This window comes from Eubalaena glacialis, chromosome 1 (genome assembly GCF_028564815.1).
Source record: "Eubalaena glacialis isolate mEubGla1 chromosome 1, mEubGla1.1.hap2.+ XY, whole genome shotgun sequence".
Classification (NCBI taxonomy): domain Eukaryota; kingdom Metazoa; phylum Chordata; class Mammalia; order Artiodactyla; family Balaenidae; genus Eubalaena; species Eubalaena glacialis.
This window is the reverse complement of record NC_083716.1, coordinates 168128709-168156316: the sequence shown is the minus strand read 5'-3', so window position 1 is coordinate 168156316 and position 27608 is coordinate 168128709. Positions and strand designations below refer to the sequence as shown.

The 27608-nt window shown below is 36.6% G+C and overlaps 2 protein-coding genes across 11 annotated transcripts in view; one reads left to right on the top strand and one right to left on the bottom strand.

Annotated features, from left to right (window-relative positions):
• Nucleotides 1-744, bottom strand: part of MARCHF7 (membrane associated ring-CH-type finger 7) — a 47513-nt gene extending 46769 nt beyond the window's left edge. For all 10 annotated transcript variants that reach the window (XR_009700396.1, XM_061184327.1, XM_061184346.1 and 7 more), the window contains exon 1: nucleotides 572-744. The gene's annotated coding sequence lies outside the window, so the exon portion shown is untranslated. The remainder of the gene's footprint in view (nucleotides 1-571) is intronic.
• A 131-nt stretch (nucleotides 745-875) lies between these two features.
• The window catches only part of BAZ2B (bromodomain adjacent to zinc finger domain 2B), a 390549-nt gene continuing 363816 nt past the window's right edge, over nucleotides 876-27608 (top strand). Inside the window, exon 1 of the mRNA XM_061184127.1 lies at nucleotides 876-917. The gene's annotated coding sequence lies outside the window, so the exon portion shown is untranslated. The remainder of the gene's footprint in view (nucleotides 918-27608) is intronic.

Genomic DNA, 27608 nt, shown 5'->3' with positions numbered 1-27608 from the left:
TTTTATACATACCACCACCTAGTTCAATTTGAATAACATACAATTTACCACAATACAAAAGAAATCCCAAAGTATCACGATACTCAAGATCTGGGACGATCAATGAGCAAACCTTTATCCCATCTAAGGGGCTGGAAAAGTCCCTTCAATTCGAAGCTGGGTTGGCAGAGCCCTAAGCCTCCCTGCCTTCAACACCTCGCTCATTAAATACCTCACTCGTGACACTCCCGGCCCGCCCCGGAGAACCCTCCTCACCCCATTCGAAGAGGAGGCAGCCAAAGGCCAAAACAGGGCTCAAGCCCCTTGCCCTCGCCCGCCGCACGTCCACTCGGAAGACACACAGCCTGCCCCCTCCACCCGTCACAAACTCCAACACGGGACGAAAGGCCACCGGCAGAGGAGGCCTGTGCCCGGCTCCCCTTAGTACCCGCGGCTCCTCCGCCCCGATTCTGAGAGGAAGGAGGCGGCCTCGGCGTCCCCAGACCAGCACTTCGTTTCCTCCCCTCCCCCACCCGCGGCCTTCAGAACCCCCTCCCCGAGAGGGAGAAGCCCGGGCTCCGCAGCTTATTACCCCTGCTCCAGAGCTGGCACTGAACAGGGCGCCTCCCGCTCCCAGCGATCGCACCGCCGCCTTCCTCCTCGGAGTCCGAGGCCTCTAACAGAGGCAGAAAAGTCGGCCGCGAAGCACAATGGCGTCCGCCCGACTCCCGGATCCGGCGCAGAACCAGCCACCACCGTTAAATGCCCCTCCCTTCTCCTTCCCCCACCTCGCGGACTCCTCCGACCTCTCGCGAGAGTGGTGGAGCTGAGCGGATCCGAGAGCTGCGGGCGGGCTCGACGTACCCCACCGCGGGGTGGTGCTCTGACTGCGGCAACCGTTGAAGGGCTGTCTCCGGGGAGGCAGCGAGGCGCCACCGGTAAGCGGCTGCGGCTGGTCGGCCGTCGGGCTGGTGGCTGGGCCGGCGAGTGTGCGGGCCTCGGGAGCGGGGCGCTGGAGGCCCGGCCGTGGTTGGCCGCCGTCGCCTGCCAGGTGAAGGGCTCAGATCCAGCCCTGCCGCTCCCCAGCGTCCAAGTCCGCGCCACAGTCTCTTGCCCTCTCTGGCAAACCTCTCTGGCAAACCTGCAAGGCCCACTGCTCGAAATACCGCCCATCTTTTTTTTTTTTTTTTGCGCTTGGTGAGTGGCGCAGTGAATGTTTATTGACTTGAATCAAACACTGCCTTTCCAACCTCCCCTCCTTCCATTCCCTGCCCGCCCTAGGTGGTGGCAGCGAGCTCTCCCCTTTAAAGGCTGGAGCTCATCTGTCCGGGACCTTTCGTTCCTTGCGGTAATTCGGTGTTGGTGGTGGTGTACTTTTGCAGTCATGTCTTTTAAATCGTGATACTAATCTTTGGTAGTGTAGCTACACATTTTTCAGTAAAAATGCATCCATTTAGAAACAGGGAGGAAAATTGTGAGGTAAATGGTCTGATGAGAATGAAACGAAACTTTCAAAAGAGCTATAAATGTGGTGAACGAAGATGTAAATGAATACTAATGAATAAAAGGGAGTAGGTTAGAGAAAAAAGCCACAGTTTCTGTGGATTTAGGTGATATGTGGGTTTTGAATAATGTATCAAACATATAAGTTCTTCACCGGTGAAGAAGGCATACTGATGACACTTGATTTGTAAACTGACCTGTTTTATTGGGTTGTTTAAGCAATTCATTGGATCCAAATAGTTTCAATAAATGAAGTATGAAGTTTATGTGTATTTCTTTGTCATTTCACTTGGAGGGTGTGCACGATCAGTATCATCTCTATTTCACTCTGTCTTGGGGACTAACGGACTGTCCATGCTTCACTATTGTAAATTGTAAAATATTAAAGATCATTATTATTTAAAGTTGGCACATAAATGCCAGTCTAACTTTTAAAAATGTGAGTTGAAGATTAACCATCTGGTGTGGGATAAAGTGAACAGAGATTAAGTTTGAGAAAATTAATTTACCCTGTATAGAAAACTGATTTTTTGCCCCCAGCCTGTTTGAGTGTACCTGTAGCATTGTGGTTATGGGTGTACACACCCTGAAGCACCAGACTGCATGGGTTCAAATCCCAGCCCAGCCTCTTACTACCTTTGTTGTCTTGAGCAATTCTTTAACCTTGCCAAGCCCAGGTTTCCTGTAAAATGGAGTTAATAAGAATACCCATAACCCACAAGGTTGTTGAAAGGATTAAATGAGATAATGCATCAGTTCCTGGATCATAATAAGCATTCCATAATTGTTAGCTATTACATTCCTTGTCTAAACCACTACTAATATTATCTTCCTGGGGCTTATTACATAGGTCCCTTAAACATCGTCTTCTGAAGTACATTCTACGCTAGGAGGAATGACTGCACTATTTTCCTGAGCTATGGCAGTCAGACCTGGTAGAGGTAACTTCTCTACAGAAACCCCAAACCTGGCAAAGATGGTTCAGATTTTGACAAATTGTCGCTTCATCCCCACCCAATGCTGATAATATCAGCAGAGGTGAGTGTGGCACCAATTTCCTATGCTAAACAGAACTTCCAAATTAGTTTCTTGTTGATGCTAGTAAATAAAGACCACTAATAAGTATTTCTTTTAAGAATTATTAGTTGATATTGTTTTTAAATGTACTTTCTCTGATTTGAGTTTCCAGATAATTGTCATTATCAGCAAATAATTATTAAGATTTTCTACGTTAAAGACAGTTTGATAACAGATTGTAGTTACAAATAGGTATGATAGTGACTATATTTTCTGAACTTAAAATCAGGACCAATGATTTGACGGCAAATTATTTGAAATTAGAACTGTTCTGACCAATTTAGACCCCGCAGTTGCCTTTTTTTGCACAGAGTTCCCCCACTTGACCTTCCTTTGCTGAACTTTTTATGCTTATGACCAACTCTGACATACCTTTTTGTATCTAAATATCTTTGTTCACCACTTGCCACACCAACCCATTAGCTTCCATTTTCGAACTTGGCTTCTCTAAATTAAGGTCTTCTTTACTATTATTAATTTATCCCCTTTTACTTTATAAATTTGTCTGTCATTTGGCCATGGTCATAACAACCCTTTACTCTTATGCTTAAGTATTTCTTCAACTACCTGATAGGTTAGAATTCTCTTTCAGATATTGAATTTCAAATTTCCTGTTTTCCCCACATTTTAACATTCACAACCTAACCTTCCAAGAAGCTTCTCTATGGTAAGGGTAATTTTATAGATATTCTCCACTTTGCATAAATGATGTGATCTTGAAAAGATGCGATTATATTTGCTTTTTGTAAATCAAATTATTTTAAATGTAGGTTATTTCTTAAACTTTTGAGGAACAGCAGGTAATACCTGGGATGAAATAAGAGTGCTTATTGGGGGGTCCCTAAGTTGAAAACAAAGGATGCCAATTCTTCTTAAATGGGAGTTTTATTAATCTCTGGAGAAGGGAACCTTGTGGCATAAACCAAATTGAGGCTCTACTATTTAAAGTTATAGATAACTTTAAGTATATGGTACTTATTATTATTGAAAAATAGCTATAGATGGAAGACTCCATCTTCAAAGGAATATGTTACTTAAAAGGTCCTTTGCTTTAAATCTTTGATGTAAAAAATTCTTTTTATTCCAAGAATAATAAGCCCCTGATTTAGTGAATTTTAATTTTCCCCTTATCAAGTTCAATTGAAAGGTGCCCCATTTAATAAGTGAGCATCCAAGACATGCTGTTAGTTGACTTCTGCTGGATTAGAAGCAATAACTTTCAATCCCTAAAGCCAATAGATAAAACAATATAAAAACAAATAAAAAGAACACAATCTTGAAGCCTTCTCTGAGAAACTCTTTCTTACACTTAAGCTATGGTCTAGATCTCACTGGTTCTAGGAAAATCATTCCTGCTCACATTGCTGCTCCAGAACATCTGGCCTGGTCAGGAAGAATTCTCAGCTTATGGAGCACTTGGAATCCATGTGTGAAACACATTTCACACTGCCTAAAACATGGAGTTTTTAATAAAAGCAGCTATCTTTTATTATCGATAGTACTAAAGGTTGGAAAACTATGGTACAAGGCCAAATGTGATCCACTACCTGTTACTATAAATAGTTTTATTGGAACACAGCCAGGTCCATTAATTTATGTAGTCTTACCTGTGTATGTCAGGGTTCTCCACAGAAACAGAACCAATAGTATGCAATACCTATCTATCTATCTACCTGTCTACCTATCTATCTATCTATCTACAATTACTATACAAAATATCTTCACTACAGTGCCTAAATTAGCATATGATTAAATAACTCGATACTCTGGCCTCCCCAAGTTAACCACAAAATTAACCATCGAAGTCTATGACTGCTTTTGCCTACAGTGGCAGAGATGAGTAGCTGTGATAGAGATGATATGGCCCAGAAAGCCTAAAATATGTACTATTTGGTTTTTTCATAGAAAGTTTGTTGACCTCTGGAAGAAACCATAAAACCAGATTGAAGTGACCCCTGTTTCTTTAATGCTGTCAAGCCGAACACATACATAACAACTTCAGATTGATAATAATCAAGGACTATGCTCGGCCTCCATGGCCACTTTGGACTATATTTTGTGAGAATGCAAGCAGAAGAGCATCTAAGTACTGATATGAATTCCTTGGATATGCCCTCTGGCAAGTTTGGTTGCAATGTCCTTTTTAACCTTAATTTTTTTTCATGTCTACATTTGTGTACAATTTTATAACAATGTATGTGTGTGATTACATCGTACATACTAGCTATTTTAGTATAGGATGGTTCTTTTGCTTTTTTCCTCCTTTTTCTTTTCTTTCTTTTCTCTTTTCTTCCCTTATAATTTCCTTTTTAATTTGGCTCTCTTACCCATATTTACTACTCCATAAACATTCTTGAAAAATTAGTGAGTATCCTGCATTTTTTTCTGCAGTCATACAATGTTGAAGGAATAGTTATTTAACACACACACAGAGAGAGAAATACTCATATTTTTTTTTACTATTTATTTTATAAAACAGCATCAAATTTCAATGTGCATATTCATCTTAATTTTTCAATCAAAAGTACCTTTTTCTCTAAATCCCTATTTATATGGATTGTTTATCCTTTCGTTTCTTGTTTTTTTAATAAATTTATTTATTTATTTATTTTTGGCTGTGTTGGGTCTTCGTTTCCGCGCCCGGGCTTTCTCTAGTTGCAATGAGCGGGGGCTACTCTTCGTTGCGGTGCAGAGGCTTCTCACTGTTGTGGCTTCTCTTGTTGTGGAGCACAGGCTCTAGGCGTGAAGGCTTCAGTAGTTGTGGCACACGGGCTCAGTAGTTGTGGCTCGCAAGCTCTAGAGCACAGGCTCAGTAGTTGTGGCACACGGGCATAGTTGCTCCGTGGCATGTGGGAATCTTCCCAGACCAGGGCTCGAACCCGTTTCCCCTGCATTGGCAGGTGGATTCTTAACCACTGCACCACCAGGGAAGTCCTATCCTTTCTTTCTGATGTCATAGGTATTACTACTCTGTCCTTCCTTCACAGTGTTTTTTCAACTCTATCATCTGTCTGTTGACTTGCCATTTATTATCTTTTGCTATAGATATGTTCATATGGTAAAATATGTCTGTGATTTCTTTTATAACTTTTGGGTTTGTAGCTTAGCTTAAAAAGTATTACCTATCCCTAGATTGTATCATGTAATATCCTAGATTTTTCTAGACTATGTTTAATTAAACTCAAATTAATATTTGTATATGGAATAAGGTAATAGGATCTAATTTTATTTTCTTCTCAATGGATAGCTGGTTTTGCCAGTAGCATTTCTTAAATAATCTATTCTTTGTGATTAGAAAGACTACTTTTGTTATACGTTGACTTTTCAGATTTATACTGGATTTATTTCTGGATTTTCTATTTTGAACACAGAACTATTCAGAACTATAAACTATAAACTAAACAGAACTATTGAGAACTATAGTTTATAGTTCTAAATATTGTTTTGCTCCCTTTTGAATCTTTTTCATATATCAATACTGTTCTGCATTTCTGTCACCTACCTATTCAATTATAAGGAATGGTAACTATTTCCTTCAGAATCACCCAATATACTTAACCAGCTTTGCATTATACAGTGCATGTTATACTACCAACCTGCCTAAGAATTATCATAATTTCTTTTCCCATCATTCTTGTCTCCTTTTCTCAACAGTTTGCTAAAGCCATTGAATATACTTCAGTTATCTAAAAACATCTCATCAATACTTTTGTATATCATAATAATTAAAAAAAAACTATATACCTACGCACATACATACTATTCAGTTTCTTAACTCACCCTGTTCTCTATCCCAGAGTCCAACCTAAGTTTTTTACCATGGAGCCTTAGTCACTCTTGACAAGTTGGCTATTTGTACCATGGACAATATAGAAGAAATCCTACATTTTTCTCTATTATGTCATCATAAAAGGTATGAAAATGGTGATGTGCTTTAAATCTTTCATGTAGGTTTAATGTTTGTAATTCTTAGCTTTAGCACATCACACAAACGTGGTGGTGGTTGTTGATTTTGTTGTGGTTTGAATATTCTCTTCAAAGCTAAGAACTCTGTACTTTAATTAATTATATTTTAATTCAGTTTTTAGAAGATATTAATTCAGTACTTTTTTTGTTTTGTTTGCATACTGTTAATTTTACCTAAATTTGTGGGAAGGCTTTTCTCAGGAAAGTGATTGTTTCATTGTTTTCAAGTCCATTTAGTAAGATATTTTTAAATCTTATGAACTTTATCTCAAATAGTTACTTGAATTGAAAGTTTTGGGCATGTGTTTGCATATTAGTGTCATGGGATTTGAATGAAAATATAAAATATAATTTTAATGAATATTTGGTTTCCTTTATGTCTTGTAACAGTCTTATAAATAAATTGATATAACCATTTTGTTAGACTTTACTTCCTTAGGTTGTTTGAAAATCAAATGTTTTTCTGATACCTTAATTCTATTACTAGTCATAGTAATACAGATTGCTAGAATACTTCTAAAATACAATTATTTTTGTGAAGTTGTATATCAGGAGTTTAATAGGGCTTATTAATAACTTTGTATCTGAAGAAATAAGACATTAATCAAAGTACAGCATTAAAAATGAATTGAGTAGATGAAAATATGTATCTAAAAAGTTTGGGAAAAGAATTTAATGTTAAATTTATATAATTCTTATTGATAATGTCCAGAAAGAAAATGTTAGTATTTAGTCTTATCTGTGCTTGGAAGAAAGCCACATAGAAACTATTACCATTTCTTCTCTTTATTGAAAGAAAAATGTATACAAAGAAGTAAATATTACTACACTTCTAAATGAACCAAAGTAGGAGAAAAGCAACTCTTAGACATTGATAGAAGTGTTGCCCTATTTAGAAGATTTTTCTTGCTATCAGAACCACATTTGGAATTTAAGCTTTGTTCACAGCAAAATTGGCACAGACTATCTTTGCAATACTCCTAATTTACTATTACTTTTTTTTAATTTGGCTGTGTCAGGTCTAAGTTCTGGCATGCAGGATCTTCGTTGCAGCATGCGGGGTCTCTTGTTGCAGCGTTCAGGCTTCTCTCTAGTTGTGGCACGCAGGCTCTAGAGCGCCTGGGCTCAGTAGTCGTAGCGCGTGAGCTCCCTAGATGTGGCGGGTGGGCTCCAGAGCACACGGACTCAGTAGTTGCCACACGTGGGCTCTCTAGTTGTGGTGCACGGGTGCTAGAGTGTGCGGGCTCAATATTTGCAGCGCGCAGGCTTAGTTGCCCCATGGCATGTGGGATCTTAGTTCCTCAACGAGGGATTGAACCTGCATCCGCTGCACTGGAAGGCGGATTCTTAACCACTGGACCACCAAGGAAGTCCCATTCCTAACTTATTTTATGCAAGAAAAGAATGTGTCATGGAAAAGAAATGAACAAAAATTATTAATATAAGGTAGATGAAAAAAATTCCTTTTAAGACAAATAGAATGTGAAGTTGATTTTTAGAATACAGATAGAACTATTAAAAATTTTTTAAATAGTAGTAAGAAAACATTTCCCCTTCTTCCTGGATTAAAAAAAAACTTTGAATTTAGCATTCCATCACTTCCTGCAGATGAATGAATTAATTACCTTTATTTATAAAAAAACAAATGACTCAGGTCTCCAGTCCTTAAGAATGGGACCATGTATTTCTGTTAAAAATCAAGGAATAGTGGTTCCAGTTTCCACTTTCACATAAGGAGCCTGGAAGTCCTCCGTCTACCTTAACAACAAGTAAAAAGCTGAACAGGCTGAAAACTCAATAACTCTTTTTGGATCCATAACAGAGGGAAGAACAGAGGCAAACCTCTACCCCCAAGATTGGAGAATCAGACAGGCATTTGAATACAGGGAGTTGTGGTTTATGGGAGGAGAGACTCAAGAACTCAAATCACCACAGGAAACAGGGCCAGGTAGGAAAACCGGAACTGTAATTGATGAATTGCTGGAGGCTCAGTGTGGACAACTCTAAGAGTTTAAACTCCAGGGAGACCCAGTCACAGGGCGGGGTCCACAGTATTGTGAGGTTTACCTCCAGGAGCTCAACCAGATTTCCACAATAAATATCAAAGAAAAGTTCCATCAAGCTTCTGGCAGGGAGAGAGGAAAAGGAACCATTTTGAAATACACCACAGCATTCTATTCTTTTTTCTTACAAGTATCCATTTTTATTTTTTTTTAACATCTTTATTGGAGTATAATTGCTTTACAATGTTGTATTAGTTTCTGCTGTATAACAAAGTGAATCAGCCATATGCATACATATATCCCTATATCCCCTCCCTCTTGCATTCTATTCTTAACAAACCCTGCCCTCAGGGGAAACTAGTTAATTACAGCCTAACCTGCTGAGGTATTATCAGAGCCTAAGTAACCTTGGGAAGAGAAATAACCAACTCTAGCCATTTTGTCCCACCTAAGGGGATAGAAAAAAACTAAGAAACTCTTGTGAAGTTCATAGTCCAGAGGCATAAGCTCACTAAAAGACTGAGACCTAATCACAGGACTGTAGAATGCCTCCCATCTCCCCCATGCCTTACCACTACATTAATAAAGGCCTATTTATGGCAGTTCCTTTTACTCAGTATATTGTGTCTGGCTATCAAGAAAAAATTACAAGGCATACCAAAAGGTGAAAAACATAATTTGAAGAGACAGAGCAAGCATCAGAACCAGACATAGCAGAGATGCTGGAATTATCCGTACAGGAATTTAAAACAACTATGATTAATATGCTAAAGACTCTAATGGATAAAGTAGACAGCATGCAAAAACAGCTGGGCAGTGTAAGAAGAGACATAGAAATCCTAAGAAAGAACCAAAAAGAAGTGCTAGAAATAGAAAACACTGTAACAGAAATGAAGAATGTTTTTCATGAATTTATTAATAGACTGGATGTATGGCTGAGGAAAGAATCTCTGAGCTAGAGGATATATCAGTAGAACCCTTGAGAGCTAAAAATCAAAAAGAACAAAGACTTAAAAAAAAAAAAAAGAACAATATCCAAGTGTTACCTGAAAATGGGTTCACCTCTTGGTGGGTGTCAAGCCAAAACACACAACCAAGCCAAAAATCGGGAGAACGAAGATTTATTACCTGCAGCAAGTAAGGAGAACACCGGAGATCTTTCCCAAAGCAGTGTCTCCCCAACAGCAAAATTGGGGAATTTTTAAGCTAAGGGTACATGCTAAGGGTACATGAAGGGACTTGAGCAGGAGAATTCAGCATAGATTTGAGGCAAATGTTGACAGAGTCTAAGCTTTAGTTGATTGAAGTCACAAGGGTCAGAAAGAATCTGAAAAAGAATAGATATATTGTACATGTATAACTAAATCACTTTGCTGTACATCTGAAACTAACACACTGTACATCAAACTATACTCCAATATAAAATAAAAATTAAAAAAGAGAGAGAATGTAGAGTCCCCCAGATGTGCAAGATTTTTGAACATATTATTTAACTCTATCTAGAAAAGATGAAAGCATCAGTTTTATATAAATTTCATAGGAAGAAACAAAAAATTAGCAGTAAATAAAGACTTTCTGAGGCAATTTTTTTCTAGTAGAACATTGTCATATTATCTCAATATTTCTAAAATATTTTAATAAAATAAAAGTTTATTATAAAAATAATAAATTCTAATGGATAAAATATACATTATATTATTAAAAAAAAAAAAGAAAAGGTCAGCATCATCATCCCTTAGGTTCCAATTGATCTAGTGGTTGAGCACTTTAGGCTAATCTTTACCATTGAAACAGAATTGGGAGTCTTTACAGCAGTTATATATTCTTTACTATTGTTACTTCTCTCGCCTGATAACAATTGTTTGTTCCTGCGTTCTTTTGTTCCCTTAAGATCATTAATTACTGAGACTTGTTCAAGTTCAAGCACTGTGGCCAAGATTAGATCACAAAATGGCCTAGGCCAAAAATGTCTTCCCTTATGTCAAGAAAGCCATGCCTGGTTCTCTTTCTCCAGGGACCCTCCACCCTATGTGCTTACACAAAGACTGTGGGACAACTAGAAAAGGTTTAACATAAGTGTAATGTTACTATCAGAAGAAAGAAAGGAACAGAAGACCTATTTGAAACAAAAATGATGGAGAATTTCCCCCAAATTAATGTTAGACACCTAACCACAGATCCAGGGAGCTCAGAGAACACCAAGCAGGGTAAATGTCCCCCAAAACTATACCTTAGCATATCACTTTCAAATATAAAAAATCAAAGATAAAGAAAAACATCCTGAAAGAGGACAGAGTTAAAAAACACCTTACCTATAAAGGAACAAAATAAGAATTATATCCAACACCTCCTCAGAAACCATGCAAACAAGAAGAGTGTGGACTGAAATATTTAAACTGTTGGGAAAAAAAACCCTACCAACCTAGAATTCTGTATCATGTGAAATTACCTTCAAACCTGAAGGGAAAATTGACAAACAAAAATTGAGAGAATTTGTTGCCAGTAGACCTGCCTTGCCAAAAAAAAAAAAAAAAAAAAAAAAAGTTCTTTACAGAGAAGGAAATTAATATAGTTCAGAAACTCAGACCTACATAAAGAAAGGAAGGACATCAAAAGAAGGAAAAAGTGAAGATAAAATAACTTTTATCTTCCTTATTCTTAATTGAACTAACAGTAGTTTATTCAAAATAATAATACCAAAAATATATGCAACTATGTATATGTTTTATATATGTGTATATATATACTTAAGGATTCTCATATATAAGTGAAATGAATAACAGCAATAATATAAGGGATAGGAGGAAGGAATTAGAGTTATTTTGTTATTTTGTTATTATGAGGTATAGTACATGTGAAGTGGTGTAGTGTTATTTGAAAGTGGATTTGGACTGTTGTAAATGTATATTGAAAACTCTAGGACAACCAATAAAAAAGCAAAAAATGAGGTATAACTGATATGCTAAGAAAGGAGAGAAAGTGGAATCATATAAATGCTCATTTAAAACCATAAGAGGAAAACAAAAAGAAGAAAAACCCATAAAACTAAGTTCTGTAGGTATTTATAACAAAAAGAAAATAAAACCACAAGAGGCAGATAAGAGAATACTGTGAACAGTTTTATGCCAACAAATTGGACAAAAATGGACAAGTTTCTAGAAACATACAGCCTATCAAAACTGAATCAAGAAGAAATAGATAATTTGAACTGACCATACTAGAAGTAAAATGGAATCTGTAATTTAAAAACTTCTTCAGGGCTTCCGTGGTGGCGCAGTGGTTAAGAATCTACCTGCCAATGCAGGGGACACGGGTTTGAGCCCTGGTCTGGGAGGATCCCACATGCCGTGGAGCAACTAAGCCCATACGCTGCCACTACTGAGCCTGTGCTCTAGGGCCCACGAGCCACAACTACTGAAGCCCACACGCCTAGAGCCCTGCTCCACAACAAGAGAAGCCACCGCAATGAGAAGCCCACGCACCGCAACGAAGAGTAACCCCCGCTCTCTGCAACTAGAGAAAGCCCGCGCGCAGCAACGAAGACCCAATGCAGCCAAAAATAAATAAATTAATTAATTAAAAAAAAATTAAAAATAAAAATAAAAACTTCTTCAAATGACAGTCCAGGACTGCATGGCTTCACTGGGGGATTCCAGTAAATAAACAAAGAACTTATACCTATTCTTCTCAAACTCTTCCAAAAGATTGACAAGGAGGGAACACTCCCAAAGTCATTCTATGAAGCCACCATCACCCTGATACCAAAACCAGCCAAAGACACTACCCAAAAAGAAAATTACGAGCCAATAACTTTGGTGAATATAGATGCAAAATTCCTCAACATAATTTTAGCAAACTGAATCCAACAACACATAAAAAGGATCATACACCATGATCAAGTTGGTTTCATTTCAGGGTTACAAAGATGGTTTAGCATATGCAAATCAATCAATTTGATATACCACATTAACAAAAGAAAAGACAAAAACCACGTGATCTTCTCAATAGATGCAGAAAATCATTTAATAAAATTCAACAGCAACAACAACAAGAATCAACATTTATTCATGATAAAAACTCTTGCCAAATTGGGTATAGAGGGAACATATCTCAACATAATAAAAGCCATTTATGACAAACCCACAGCCAGCATAATATTAAACAAAAAGCTGAAAGTCACTAAATTCTGGAGCAAGACAAGGATGCCCATTCTCACCACTATTATTCAACATAGTATTGGAAGTCCTAGCCACGGCAATAAGAAAGAAAAAGAAATAAAAAGCATCCAAATCGGAAGGGAAGAGTAAAATTGTCATTATGTGCAGATGACATGCTGTATAGAAAACCCTGAAGACTCCACACGAAAACTATTAAAACTGATAAATGAATTAAGCAAGGTAGCAGGATACAAGATTAATATACAGAAATCTGTTGCATTTCTTTACGCTAACAATGTAATATCAGAAAGAGAAAGTTAAATAAAATTGTTTAAAATTGCATTAAAATATACCTAGGAATAAACCTAACCAAGGAGGTGAAAGACTTATATGCTTAGAACTATAAAACATAGGTAAAGGAAATTGAAGAGGATTCAAGGAAATGGAAAGATAGCCCATGCTCTTGGATTGGAAGCATTAATACAATTAAAATGGCTATACTACCCAAAGCTATCTACAGATTTAATGTGATCCCTATCAAATTACCCATAACGTTTTTCACAGAACTAGAACAAATAGTCCTAAAATTTATATGGAACCACAAAAGACAGAATTGCCAAAGCAATCCTGAGGAAAAAGAACAAAGCTGGAGGCATAACCCTTCCAGACTTCAGACAATACTACAAAGCTACAGTAATCAAAACAGTGTGGTGTTGGGACAAAAACAGGCATATGGATCAATGGAACAGAAAAGAGAGCCCAGAAATAAACCCACACATTTACAGTCAATTACTCTTCAACAAAGGAGGCAAGAATATACAATGGAGAAAAGACAGTCTCTTCAGCAAGTAGTGTTGGGAAAGCTGGACAGCTGCATGTAAATCAGTGAAGTTAGAACACTCCCTCACAACATACACAAAAATAAACTCAAAAGGCTTAAAGACTTAAATATAAGACATGTCACCATAAAACTCCTAGAAGAGAACATAGGCAAAACAGTCTCTGACAAATTGTAGCAATGTTTTCTTAGGTCAGTCTCCCAAAGCAATAGAAATAAGAGCAAAAATAGATGAAGAGGGCTTCCCTGGTGGTGCAGTGGTTGAGAGTCTGCCTGCCAATGCAGGGGACACGGGTTCGAGCCCTGGTCTGGGAGGATCCCACATGCCACTGAGCAACAAGGCCCGTGAGCCACAACTACTGAGCCTGCGCGTCTGGAGCCTGTGCTCCACAACAAGAGAGGCCGCGATAGTGAGAGGCCCATGCACCGCAATGAAGAGTGGCCCCCGCTCGCCGCAACTAGAGAAAGCCCTCGCACAGAAACGAAGACCCAACACAGCCAAAAATAAATAAGTAAATAAATAAATTTATATTAAAAAAAAATAGACGAAGAGGACCTAATCAAACTTAGAAGCTTTTGCACAGCAAAGGAAACCATAAACAAAACAAAAAGACAGCCAGTGGACTGGGAGAAAATGTTTGCAAGCAATGCGACCAACAAGGACTTAATTTCCAAAATATACAAACAGCTAATACAACTCATTGACAGAAAAAAAAAAAAAAGGACAATAAAAATATGGGCAGAAGGCCTAAATAGACATTTCTCCAAAGAAGACATACAGGTGGCCAAGAAGCGCATGAAAAGCTGCTCAACATCACAAATTATTAGAGAAATGCAAATCAAAACTGCAATGAGGTATCACCTCACACCAGTTAGAATGGGCATCATCAGGAAGTCTACAAACAACAAATGCTGGAGAGGGTGTGGAGAAAAGGGAACCCTCTTGCACTGTTGGTGGGAACGTAAATTGATACAGCCGCTATGGAAAACAATCTGGAGGCTCCTTAAAAAACTAAAAATAGAGCTGCCATATGATCCAGCAGCCCCATTCCTGGGCATATATTCAGAAAAGGTGAAAACTCTTAATTGGAAAAGATTCACACATCCCAATGTTCATAGCAGCACTATTTACAGTAGCCAAGACATGGAAGCAACCCAAGTGTCCATCAACAGATGAATGGATTAAGAAGATGAGATTATGTGTGTGTGTATATATAAATATATATATATATGTATGTACATATATGGGGTGGGGAGAGAGTGAAATATTACTCAGCCATAAAAAAGAGTGAAATAATGCCATTGCAGCTACATGTATGGACACAAAGATTATGAAACTAAATGAAGTAAGTCAGACAGAGAAAGACGAATATTATATGCTATCACTTATATGTGGAATCTAAAAAGTAGTACAAATTAATTTATTTACCAAACAGAAACAGACTCACAGGTATAGAAAACATATTTATGGTAACCAAAGGGGAAGGCGGGGAGGAATAAATTGGGAGTATGGAATTAACAGATGCCCACTACCATACATAAAATAGATAAACAACAAGATTTTACTGTATAGCACAGGGAACTATATTCAGTATCTTGTAATAAACTATAATGAAAAAGAATTTTTAAAAAAGAGTGTATGTGTGTGTGTGTGTGTATCTCTGAATCATCACTTTGCTGTACATCTGAAACTAACACAATACTGTAAATCAACTATACTTCAATTTAAAAAAAAAAACACAAGAGGCAGAAAAAGAGTGGAAGACAAAAATAGGAACAAAGAACAAGGGCAACAAATATAAAACAGTAACAAATATAGTAGATATAAATCCAAATATATCAGTAACTATGTTTAATGTCAATGGTCTAAATGCACCAATTAAAAGATCATCACAGTGGATCAAAAAATAAGACCCAAGTATAAGTTGTCTACAAGAAACCACTTTAAAGATAATGAAAGATATAGATTAAAAGTAAGTGGATACACCTATCAGGGAGGACAGAGAAGGCTGGGCTGCTCCTCCCCAAGGTATTGTGACCCTGTGCCTGTAGCCCAAAAGGGACACACAGCCCTGTGATGGCCTGTGGCCACAAGGCCCCTGCTCTGCCCCCACTTTGGCCGTGGTGACATGACTGTGCCTCCTTTGTGTGCTAACTTACCCCATTACTACCTCGATATTCCCACTGATTTCCTTTCCTGTCAATTTCTTCAACTTTAAAATACTGTATTGAGAGCAGTTTCCTCAGTTACCCCGAATCCTGTTCAGAACAGGGATGCTTCCTGAAGTCAGGATGGAGGGGAAACAGGCGCTGTTGGGGAAGGCTTCTGCTCCAGAAGTGAGTGGATGTGAAACAGCCCTGCTCCACAGTGACTGGTTTTGTCCTGCTACAGTTTAAAATTGAGGCATACTTGACATAATAAATGCACAGACTTTAAGTGTGTGGTTTGAGGGGTCATGATCAATGTCAACACATGTGTAACCATCCCAACCCAGGCAGAGGTTGAAGATAAGAGATTTCTATCTTCAGTGATTTTTTTTTTTTTTTTTTTTTGCCACACTGTGCGGCTTGCAGGCTCTTAGTTCCCCGACCAGGGATTGAACCCAGGCCCTGGGCAGTGAAAGCGAGGAGTCCTAACCTCTGGACCGCCAGGGAATTCCCATATCTTCAGTGATTTTTACAAAGAATTTCTGCTGATAAAATGCATGCTCATGGTAGAACACTCGGATTGTGCAGAGAAATCCAGGGCAGGATGTGGCAGGGCCCCCACCATGTGGCTCCCAGATAAAGAGGCTGCCCGCCTGCCTGGCGGCATCCCACCACCCAGACAACCACTGCTAGCATTTCGGTGTATTGTCTTCTGTTTTTTTCTATGCACATATATACATATGTTAAAATTTTTTTCTATGCATACTTTTTTACATATGACATCAGATCAAATTTAGTATTTAAAAATTTACTGTAGAATAAGCATTTCCATATATTGTAAAACATTGTGTAAATATGATTTTTGAGAAGCCTTTGGTGTTTACTTTGTGATATTTGATTCAGCTAGTGTTGATACGATAAAGAGTTGATGTTAGAGAGAAAAAAAAAAAGTAAATGGATAGAGAAAAATAGTGTTACCATGCTAACACTAATCAAAAGAAAGAAAGCAGGAGTTAGCTATTTTAATTTCAGACAAACTAGATTTCAAAGTAAGGAAAGTTATCAGGGATAAAGAAGAGGCTTACGTAAGTGATAAAGGGTTCAATTCTCCAAGAAGATATAACAATTTTTAATGTGTATACATCTACTAACACAACATCAAACATGAGACAAATGCTGATAGAACTGCAGGGAAGAGTAGATGAATTCACTATTATGGTTGGAGACTTCCACATCCCTCTCTCAGAAATGAACAATCCAGCAGGCTGAAAATCAGTAAGGACTATTTGAACTCAACAACACCTTCAATCGACTGGATATAATTGATATCAATAGACTGCTTCATCCAAAACAGCAGAACTCACATTTGTCTCAAGCTTAAATGGAACATTTACCAAGATAAACCACTTTCTGGGACATAAAACACACCTTAACAAATTTAAAAGACTAGAAATCATACAGTGCTGTGGTCTCAGACCATAATGGAATAAACTAGGAATCAATCACAGAAAGACAGCTAAAAAAAATCCCAAAATATATGGAGATTAAACAACACACTTCTAAATAATATATGGATCAAAGAAGAAATCTCAAAAGAAATTTAGAAATATTTTAAACTTAATGAAAACAACTTATTAAAATTTGTGGGATGCAGTGAAAACAGTGCTTAGAGGGAAGTTTGTCACATTGAAAGCAAGTATTAGAAAAGAAGAAAAATCTAAAATGAATATTTCCACCTTAGGAAACTAGAAAAAGAACAAATTAAATTCAAAGTAAGCAGAAGAAAAGAAATAATAAGAACTAGGACAGAAATCAATGAAATTGATAAGTCTCTAGCCAGGCCAATTAGGAAAAAAAGAGAGGACCCAATTTACTAATATCACATGTGAAAGAGAGGACATCACTACAGATTCCATGGGAATTGAAAGGATAGTAAAGGAATACTATAAACAACACTGTGCCCACAAATTGGATGACCTAGATGGAATGGACCAATTCCTTTAAAGACACAATCTGTCAGAACTCTCCCACAAAGAAATAGATAACCTGAATAGGCCTATATCTATTAAAGAAATTGAGTCAATAATCCATAACAATTCCAAAACAGAAAGCATCAGGCCCACATGGGTTCACTGGTTAATTCTACCAAACATTTAAGAAGAAATTAAACCAATTATCTACAGTCTCTTTCAGAGAATAGAAACAGAAGGAATACTTCTTTTTTTTTTTTACTTTATTCTAATTTGAGTCAGCTTACACTTACACATATAATCAAATGTTAAATTAACTTAATTATCAAAAAAAGATAATTAGAAGAAACTGTTAAGAGACCGCAGAGAAACAGGCACTCTCATATTGCAGATGGGAGTATGAAATGTTACAATCCCTACAAAGGGGAATTTGGAATTCTAGATGAATTTACCACTTAGACCTCAAAAAATCCACTTCTAGGAATATATCTTGAAAATACACCTGCATCCATGAGAAATAGCATATGCATAAGTGTATTAATTATCTATTGCTGCATCACAAATACACTTACCAATCGTCTCAGTTTGTCAAGGACTGTGGATCTTACTGAAACTCATAACTTTCAGTGCTCAAACTAGAACAGTCCCAGTCAAACACAGACTGTTGGTCATCTTAATAACAAATTGTCCTAAAATATATTTTTTTCTTCTTTTATTTATTTTTTTATACAGCAGGTTCTTATTAGTCATCAATTTTATACACATCAGTGTATACATGTCAATTCCAATCGCCCAATTCATCACACTACCACCACCACCCCCCTGCCGCTTTCCCCCCTTGGTGTCCATACGTTTGTTCTCTACATCTGTGTCTCAATTTCTGCCCTGCAAGCCCGTTCATCTGTACCATTTTTCTACGTTCCACATATATACCTTAACATACAATATTTGTTTTTCTGACTTACTTCACTGTGTATGACAGTCTCTAGATCCATCTACCTCTCAACAAATGACCCAATTTCGTTCCTTTTTATGGCTGAGTAATATTCCATTATATATATGTACCACATCTTCTTTATCCATTTGTCTGTTGATGGGCATTTAGGTTGCTTCCATGACCTGGCTATTGTAAATAGTGCTGCAATGAACATTGGGGTGCATGTGTCTTTTTGAGTTATGGTTTTCTCTGGGTATGTGCCCAGTAGTGGGATTCCTGGGTCATATGGTAGTTCTATTTTTAGTTTTTTAAGGAACCTCCATACTGTTCTCCATAGTGGCTGTATCAATTTACATTCCCAAGAACAGTGCAAGAGGGTTCCCTTTTCCCCACACCCTCTCCAGCATTTGTTGTTTGTAGATTTTCTGATGATGCCCATTCTAACTGGTGTGAGGTGATACCTCATTGCAGTTTTGATTTGCATTTCTCTAATAATTAGTGATGTTGAGCAGCTTTTCATGTGCTTCTTGGCCACCTGTATGTCTTCTTTGGAGAAATGTCTATTTAGGTCTTCTGCCCATTTTTGGATTGGGTTGTTTGTTTTTCTAATATTGAGCTGCATGAGCTGTTTATATATTTTGGAGATTAATCCTTTGTCCGTTGATTCGTTTGCAAATATTTTCTCCCATTCTTGCTGTGATTTATGTCAAAGAGTGTTCTTCCTGTGTTTTCCTGTAAGACTTTTATAGTGTCCAGATTTACATTTAGGTCTCTAATCCATTTTGAGTTTATTTTTGTGTATGGTGTTAGGGAGTTTTCTAATTTCATTCTTTTACATGTAGCTATCCAGTTTTCCCAGCACCACTTATTGAAGAGACTGTCTTTTCTGCATTATATATCCTTGCCTCCTTTGTCATAGATTAGTTGACCATAGGTGCGTGGGTTTATCTCTGGGCTTTCTATCTTGTTCCATTGATCTATGTTTCTGTTTTTGCGCCAGTACCATATTTTCTTGATTACTGTAGCTTTGTAGTATAGTCTGAAGTCAGGAAATCTGATTCCTCCAGCTCCATTTTTTTCCCTCAAGACTGCTTTGGCTATTTGGGGTCTTATGTGTCTCCATACAGATTTTAAGATTTTTTGTTCTAGTTCCATAAAAAATGCCATTGGTATTTGATAGGGATTGCATTGAATCTGTAGATTGCTTTGGGTAGTATAGTCATTTTCACAATATTGATTCTTCCAATCCAAGAACTTGGTATATCTCTCCATCTGTTGGTATCATCTTTAATTTCTTTCAGCAGTGTCTTATAAATTTCTGCATACAGGTCTTTGTCTCCCTAGGTAGGTTTATTCCTCGGTATTTTATTCTTTTTGTTGCAATGGTAAATGGGAGTGTTTCCTTAATTTCTCTTTCAGATTTTTCATCATTAGTGTATAGGAATGCAAGAGATTTCTATGCATTAATTTTGTATCCTGCTACTTTACCAGATTCATTGATTAGCTCTAGTAGTTTTCTGGTGGCATCTTTAGGATTCTCTCTGTATAGTATCATGTCATCTGCAAACAGTGACAGTTTTACTTCTTCTTTTCCAATTTGTATTCCTTTTATTTCTTTTTCTCCTCTGATTGCCATGGTTAGGACTTCCAAAACTATGTTGAATAATAGTGGTGAGAGTGGACATCCTTGTCTTGTTCATGATCTTAGAGGAAATGCTTTCAGTTTTTCACCATTGAGAATGATGTTTGCTGTGGGTTTGTCACATGTGGCCTTTATTATGTTGAGGTAGGTTTCCTCTATGCCCACTTTCTGGAGAGTTTTTATCATAAATGGGTGTTGAATTTTGTCAAAAGCTTTTTCTGCATCTACTGAGATGATCATATGGTTTTTATTCTTCAATTTGTTAATATGGTGTATCACATTGATTGATTTGCGTATATTGAAGAATCCTTGCATCCCTGGGATAAATCCCACTTGATCATGGTGTATGATCCTTTTAATGTGTTGTTGGGTTCTGTTTGCTAGTATTTTGTTGAGGATTTTTGCATCTATATTCATCAGTGATATTGGTCTGTAATTTTCTTTTTTTGTAGTATCTTTGTCTGGTTTTGGTATCAGGGTGATGGTGGCCTCATAGAATGAGTTTGGGAGTGTTCCTTCCTCCGCAATTTTTTGGAAGAATTTGAGAAGGATGGGTGTTACCTCTTCTCTAAATGTTTGATAGAATTCACCTGTGAAGCCGTCTGGTCCTGGACTTCTGTTTGTTGGAAGATTTTTAGTCACAGTTTCAATTTCATTACTTGTGATTGGTCTGTTCATATTTTCTGCTTCTTCCTGGTTCAGTCTTGGAAGGTTATACCTTTCTAAAAATTTGTCCATTTGTTCCAGGTTGTCCATTTTATTGGCATAGAGTTGCTTGTAGTAGTCTCTTAGGATGCTTTGTATTTCTGCGGTGTCTGTTGTAACTTCTCCTTTTTCATTTCTAATTTTATTGATTTGAGTCCTCTCGCTCTTTTTCTTGATGAGTCTGGCTAAAGGTTTATCAATTTTGTTTATCTTCTCAAAGAACCAGCTTTTAGTTGTATTGATCTTTGCTATTGTTTTCTTTGTTTCTATTTCATTTATTTCTGCTCTGATCTTTATGATTTCTTTCCTTCTGATAACTTTGGGTTTTGTTTGTTCTTCTTTCTCTAGTTCCTTTAGGTGTAAAGTTAGATTGTTTATTTGAGATTTTTCTTGTTTCTTGAGGTAGGCTTGTATAGCTATAAACGTCCCTCTTAGAACTGCTTTTGCGGCATCCCATAGGTTTTGGATCATCGTGTTTTCATTGTCATTTGTCTCTAGGTATTTTTTTATTTCATCTTTGATTTCTTCAGTGATCTCTTGGTTATTTAGTAACGTATTGTTTAGCCTCCATGTGTTTGTGTTTTTTATGTGTTTTTCCCTGTAATTGATTTCTAATCTCATAGTGCTGTGGTCAGAAAAGATGCTTGATATGATTTCAATTTTCTTAAATTTACTGAGGCTTGATTTGTGACCCAAGATGTGATCTATCCTGGAGAATGTTCCATGCGCACTTGAGAAGAAAGTGTAATCAGCTGTTTTTGGATGGAATGTCCTATAAATATCAGTTAAATCTATCTGGTCTATTGTGTCATTTAAAGCTTCTGTTTCCTTATTTATTTTCTGTTTGGATGATCTTAACTTACTCTGTGTAGCCAGCATTAGCTAGGTAACAAAAGCAGACAAAGACATTACAAGAAAATGAAACCAGAGACCAATATCACTTATGAACATACATGCAACAATTCTCAATAAAATATTAGCAAACCAAATTTACAAAAGTATAAAAGTATAAAAAGAATTATATATCATACCCAGTGGGATTTATCTCAGGTATGTACAGCTGTTTCAACGTTTAAAAATCAATTAATGCAATACATCACGTCAACAGACTGAAAAAGAAAAACCACATGATCATGTCAATAGATGTCGAAAAAACATTTGACAAAATTCAACACCCATTCATGATTAAAACTCTCAGCAAACTAGGAATAGAGAGGGACATTCTCAACTTGATAAAGACTATCTACAAAAACCCTACAACTAACGTCATACTTAATGGTGAAAAACTTGAAGCTTTCCCACTAAAATCAGGTAGGAGGCAAGGATGTCTCCCTCTCACCACTCCTTTTCAACATTGTACTGGAACTCCTTGCTAATGCTATAAGGCAATAAAAGGTATACAGATTGGTTCACAATTTATATGTATATCAAATCACTATGATGTACACTTTAAATATCGTACAATTTTATTTCAGTCATATCTAAATAAAGCTGAAATTTGAGGGGGAAAGTTATATAGTTTGGCAAGGAAGACATAAAACTGCCTTTATTTGCAGATGATATGATTGTCTATGTAGAAAATCTGAAAGAATCAACAAAAACTGGAACAAATAAGCAATTATAGTAAGGATGCAGGATACAAGGTTAATATACAAAAGTGAATTGCTTTCCTATATACTGATAATGAACAAGTGGAATCTGAAAGTAAAACTCAATACTATTTACATTAGCAACCCCCAAAATTAAATACTTGGATATATCTATAACAAAATATGTACAATATCTATAATGAGGAAAACTATAAAACTCTGATAAATGAATCAAAGAACTAAATAAATGGAGAGAGATTCCATGTTCATGGTTAGAATTAGTCAATATTGTCAAAATGTCAGTTCTTTCCAACTTGATCTGTGGATACAATATTATCCCAGTTAAAATCCCAGCAAGTTATTTCATGGATGTGGACAAACTGATTCTAAAGTTTATACAGAGATGAAAAAAACTCAATAGCCAAAACAATATTGAAGAAGAACGAAGTTGGAGGACTGATGCTACTCAACTTCAAGACTTATTCTAAAGCTACAGTAATCAGGAGAGTGTTGTATTGGTGAAATAATAGACAAAATAAATCAATGGAACAGAGTGGAGAGCCCAGAAATAGATTTTCATAAATATTGTCAACTGATCTTTGACAAAGGAGTAAAGGCAATACGATGGAGCAAAGATAGTCCCTTCAACAAATGGATATCCACATGCAAAAAAATAAATCTAGACACAGATCTTACACCGTTCATCAAAATTAACTCAAAATGGATCATAGACCTAAATGTAAAATGCAGGAGTGTAAAACTATAGAAATAACATAGGAGATAACTTAGATGATCTTCAGCATGGTAATGCCTTATTAGATGTAACACCAAAGACATGATTCAGGAAAGAAATAATTGATAATCGGGACTTCATTAACATTTAAAACTTCTGCTTTATGAAAGACAATCACAAGAGAATGAGAAGTCAAGCCACAGACCGGGAGAAAATATTTGCCAAAGAAATGTTTGATGAAGGACTGTTACCCAAAGTATACAAAGAGGGACTTCCCAGGTGGTTCAGTGGGTAAGACTCCGCACTCCCAATGCAGTTGGCCCAGGTTCAATGCCGGGTCAGGGAACTAGATCCCACATGCATGCCGCAACTAAGATCCTGCATACATGCCTCAACTAAGAGTCCGCATGCAGCCACTAAGAAGCCCACATGCCGCACACTGCAACTAAGACCTGGTGCGGCCAAAATAAATAAATAAATAAATAATTTTTAAAAAAGTATACAGAAAACACTTCAACCTCAACAATAAGAAAATAAACAACCTGATTTTAAAATGGGCCAAAGACCTTAACAGATACTTCACTGAAGAAGATATACAGATAGCAAGTAAGCATATGAAAAGATGTTCCACATCATATAGAAAAAATTTTTGCATGTCATCAGGGAAATACAAATTGAAACAACAGTGAGATACCACTATATACCTATTGGAATGGCCAAAATCTAGAACACTGACAACACCAAATGCTGGCAAGGATGTGGAGCCACAGAAACTCTCATACAATGCTTGTGGGAATAAATGTTACAGCCACACTGGAAGATAGTTTCTTACAAGATGAAAATGATTTCTTACAAAATACAATATACTCTTACCATATGATCCAGCAATCACACTACTTTGTACTTACCCAAAGGAATTGAAAACTTATGTCCACAGAAAAACTGCACGTGAAAGTTTATAGCAGTTTTATTCATAATTGCCAAATCTTGGAAGCAACCAAGATGTCCTTTAATAGTTAAATGGGGAAATAAACTGGCACAACTAGGCAACAGAATATTATTCAGAGCTAAAAAGAAATGAGCTATCAAGCCATGAAAAGACATGAAGGAAGCTGTAATGCATATTGCTGAGTGAAAGAAGCCAATCTGAAAATATGAATCCAAGTATATCACATTTTGGAAAAGGCAAAACTATGGAGACAATAAAAGATTAGTGGTTGCCAGAGGTAAGGGTGGGGACAGATGAATAAGCATACCACAGAGAATTTCTAGGGCAGTGGAAATATCTGTATATTATTATGATGAATATATGTCATTATACATTTGTACAAACCCATAGAATGTACAACACCAAGAGTGTAAACAGTGGACTTTGAGTGATAATGATGTAGGTTCATCATTAGTTAAAAAAAAAGTGCCATCTGGTGAGTGAGGTTGATAATGGGGGGAAGCTCTGCATGGGTGAATGGTGGGTGGTATATGGCAAATGTTTATACTTTCCTCTCAATTTCAATCCTAAAATTGCTCTTAAAACATAAAGTCTTCTTTGAAAATCAAGGAGTATATTAGAATAACCTTCATCATCACTTATAGAAAAAATTATTACTTAGAGAATAAATAAATATATAAAAAATAAAAATTAGCAAATTCTATGTATCTATAACTGAATGCTACCTTAATATTTGCACTGTAAAACGTATGTATAAATTTTCTTTTAGAATAGATGTGTCTTTTTCTTGGTGGCTGATGACTCAGACTAATCACATTTAGATTTAATTTATAGAATACTTTATAATTTTTTTTTTAATCTTCTGGCCGCCCTGCGCATCATGAGGGATCTTAGTTCCCAACCAGTGATCAAACCTGCGCCCCCTGCAGTGGAAGTGCAGAGTCGTAACCACTGGACCGGCAGTGAAGTCCCTATAATATTCTTTTTGATTACATGATTAGAAAATTTTTCTGTAGTTTTTATTAAAAGCTAAGCGTTGCTCTATTTAGCACATCAAAATGAAGTTTGTAGTATTTTTCTTTAATCAAAATTTGTTTGCCAGTTAAATTTGCTCTAAAGTTATTTATGATTAGTAAATCACATGTTTAACCATGAAATCTATTCACTTAGAGTATATATAGGTAATATAAATTGTGCTTGAACGTCTTTTTTCTAAGAAAAAGTAGACTACACCACTTTATGAGATTAAGAAATTTTTCATCCTGTCCATTAGTGTCATGGACTGAATGTTTGTATCCCCCCCATATTCAAATTCATATGTTGAATCCCTAACCCCCTAACGTGATGATATTAGGAGGTGGTACCTTTGGGAGATAACTAGGTTTAGATTATGTCATGGTAGTGGGACCCTCATAATGGAATTAACGCCTCTATAAGAAGAGGAAGAGAGAGAGAGTCATGTGAGTATACAGTGAGAAAGTAACTGTCTGCAAACCAGGAGGTGGAGCCTTACCAGACACCAAATCTGCAGGCATCTTGATCTTGGAGTTCCTAACCTCCAGAGTTGTGAGAGATAACTGTTGTTTAAGCCATCCAGTCTATTTGTCCTAGAAGCCCAAGCTAACTAAATAAAATAGTATAGAATAAATAGTAATAGTAAATAAATAGTATAAAAAGATTCTGTTAAATGGAACTTACAATTAGTAGCATTTACTCGTTTATAATTATTTTGTAAATTGCAAGTCTGATATTAGGGAAAAAAGTAGTATCTTTGAATTGCCAGACTTTATTATTTAAATAATTAGTGTTTGGGGTAGAAATTGCCATCTACAAATAAAATGTTAATAGCAAGTAAAATAAAACAAAACCGATTCAATTATTTATTTTATATTCTAAATGCTTGAATAGCAGTTCACTGAATTATGGTATCTTCCTATAATTTGAAAAGAGGAAAATGACATTTAAAAACTTTATGGATATCTGTTGTGAAAAAGATTTTTAAGTGGTTAAGTTGAAGATATAATTCATTCTCTAAATTTCTTTCAAATAGCCATTATTGGGAATTCCCTAGTGGTCCAGTGGTTAGGACTCGGCGTTTTTACTGCCGGGGCCTGGGTTTGATCTGTGGTTGGGGAACTAAGATCCCACAAGCTGCAAGGAGCAGCCAACAAAAAAACACATAGCTATTATTATAGGTTAATTTTTTTCATATGCACTGTTTTTCCTTTTTCTGTCTTCTTGGGAGAGCTGTAAGTATCTTACATTTAAATACAAAATGCAGACTCTTCAGAATATATGCATAAGACTTTCTATGTCATTCAAAATTATCATAGATGTTAAAGATATGATTTAGAAATATAGTATTAATGCCAAATTCTCAAAGTTTTTTTTTTTTTTAAATTCACTGCTCTATTAGAAATATACAGTCAGTTTTTTTTTTTTAACTTTTGGGTTATTTATTTATTTATTTATTTATGGCTGTGTTGGGTCTTCGTTTCTGTGCGAGGGCTTTCTCTAGTTGCGGCAAGTGGGGGCCACTCTTCATCGCGGTGCGTGGGCCTCTCATTATCGCAGCCTCTCTTGTTGCGGAGCACAGGCTCCAGACGCGCAGGCTCAGTAATCGTGGCTCACGAGCCCAGTTGCTCCGCGGCATGTGGGATCTTCCCAGACCAGGGCTCGAACCTGTGTCCCCTGCATTGGCAGGCAGACTCTCAACCACTGCGCCACCAGGGAAGCCCTCAAAGCTTTTTAAAAAAAACATTTATCTGAAAGGTGAATAGCTGGCTGTCTAGGGTTACTTATGTTTGTGATTTATTTAAAATAATTTTACAGATAAATAAATTTAAAATAAATTTGTTAGTTTAAGGCAGTTGGTAAGATACAAAATTTGAAAACTTTATGTCCATATCCTTTGCTGTGTTATAATCTAACATACATTTAGTATGCTTTTCATTTATGTTTTAAAAGTATCTTAAAATAGTTTTCTATTTTAAATACTTTGAAAGTTTTATTAGGATAACTTGATTAAGTGATTTGTACTAGTAATGAGAGATAGTATTGACAGCTCATGTATTGCAGACTCAAGAGACCATTTGAAGGTGGGCACTTTTTCATTACTTCATATCTTTAATTTTTGAACAATTTCTAAAGATTCTTACTTTTTTGACCTTTTTCTGCCAATAATGAGTTTACATTGTAATGCCATATGAGTAAAAGTCCCTGGACTGTTGACTCCTACGGCTGAGATGAGCAGCTAAGATTAATACATAAGGTTCTAGGAATTATGAGTTGATAGAATGTGTTGTAATATAAGATGAATAAAATCCATTGTAGGCTTTGTGGGTGTGGCATTGCAACTGGACCTAGAAGTAGGGGTGAGATTCAAATAAAAAGAAGTGAGAAGTAGCATTTG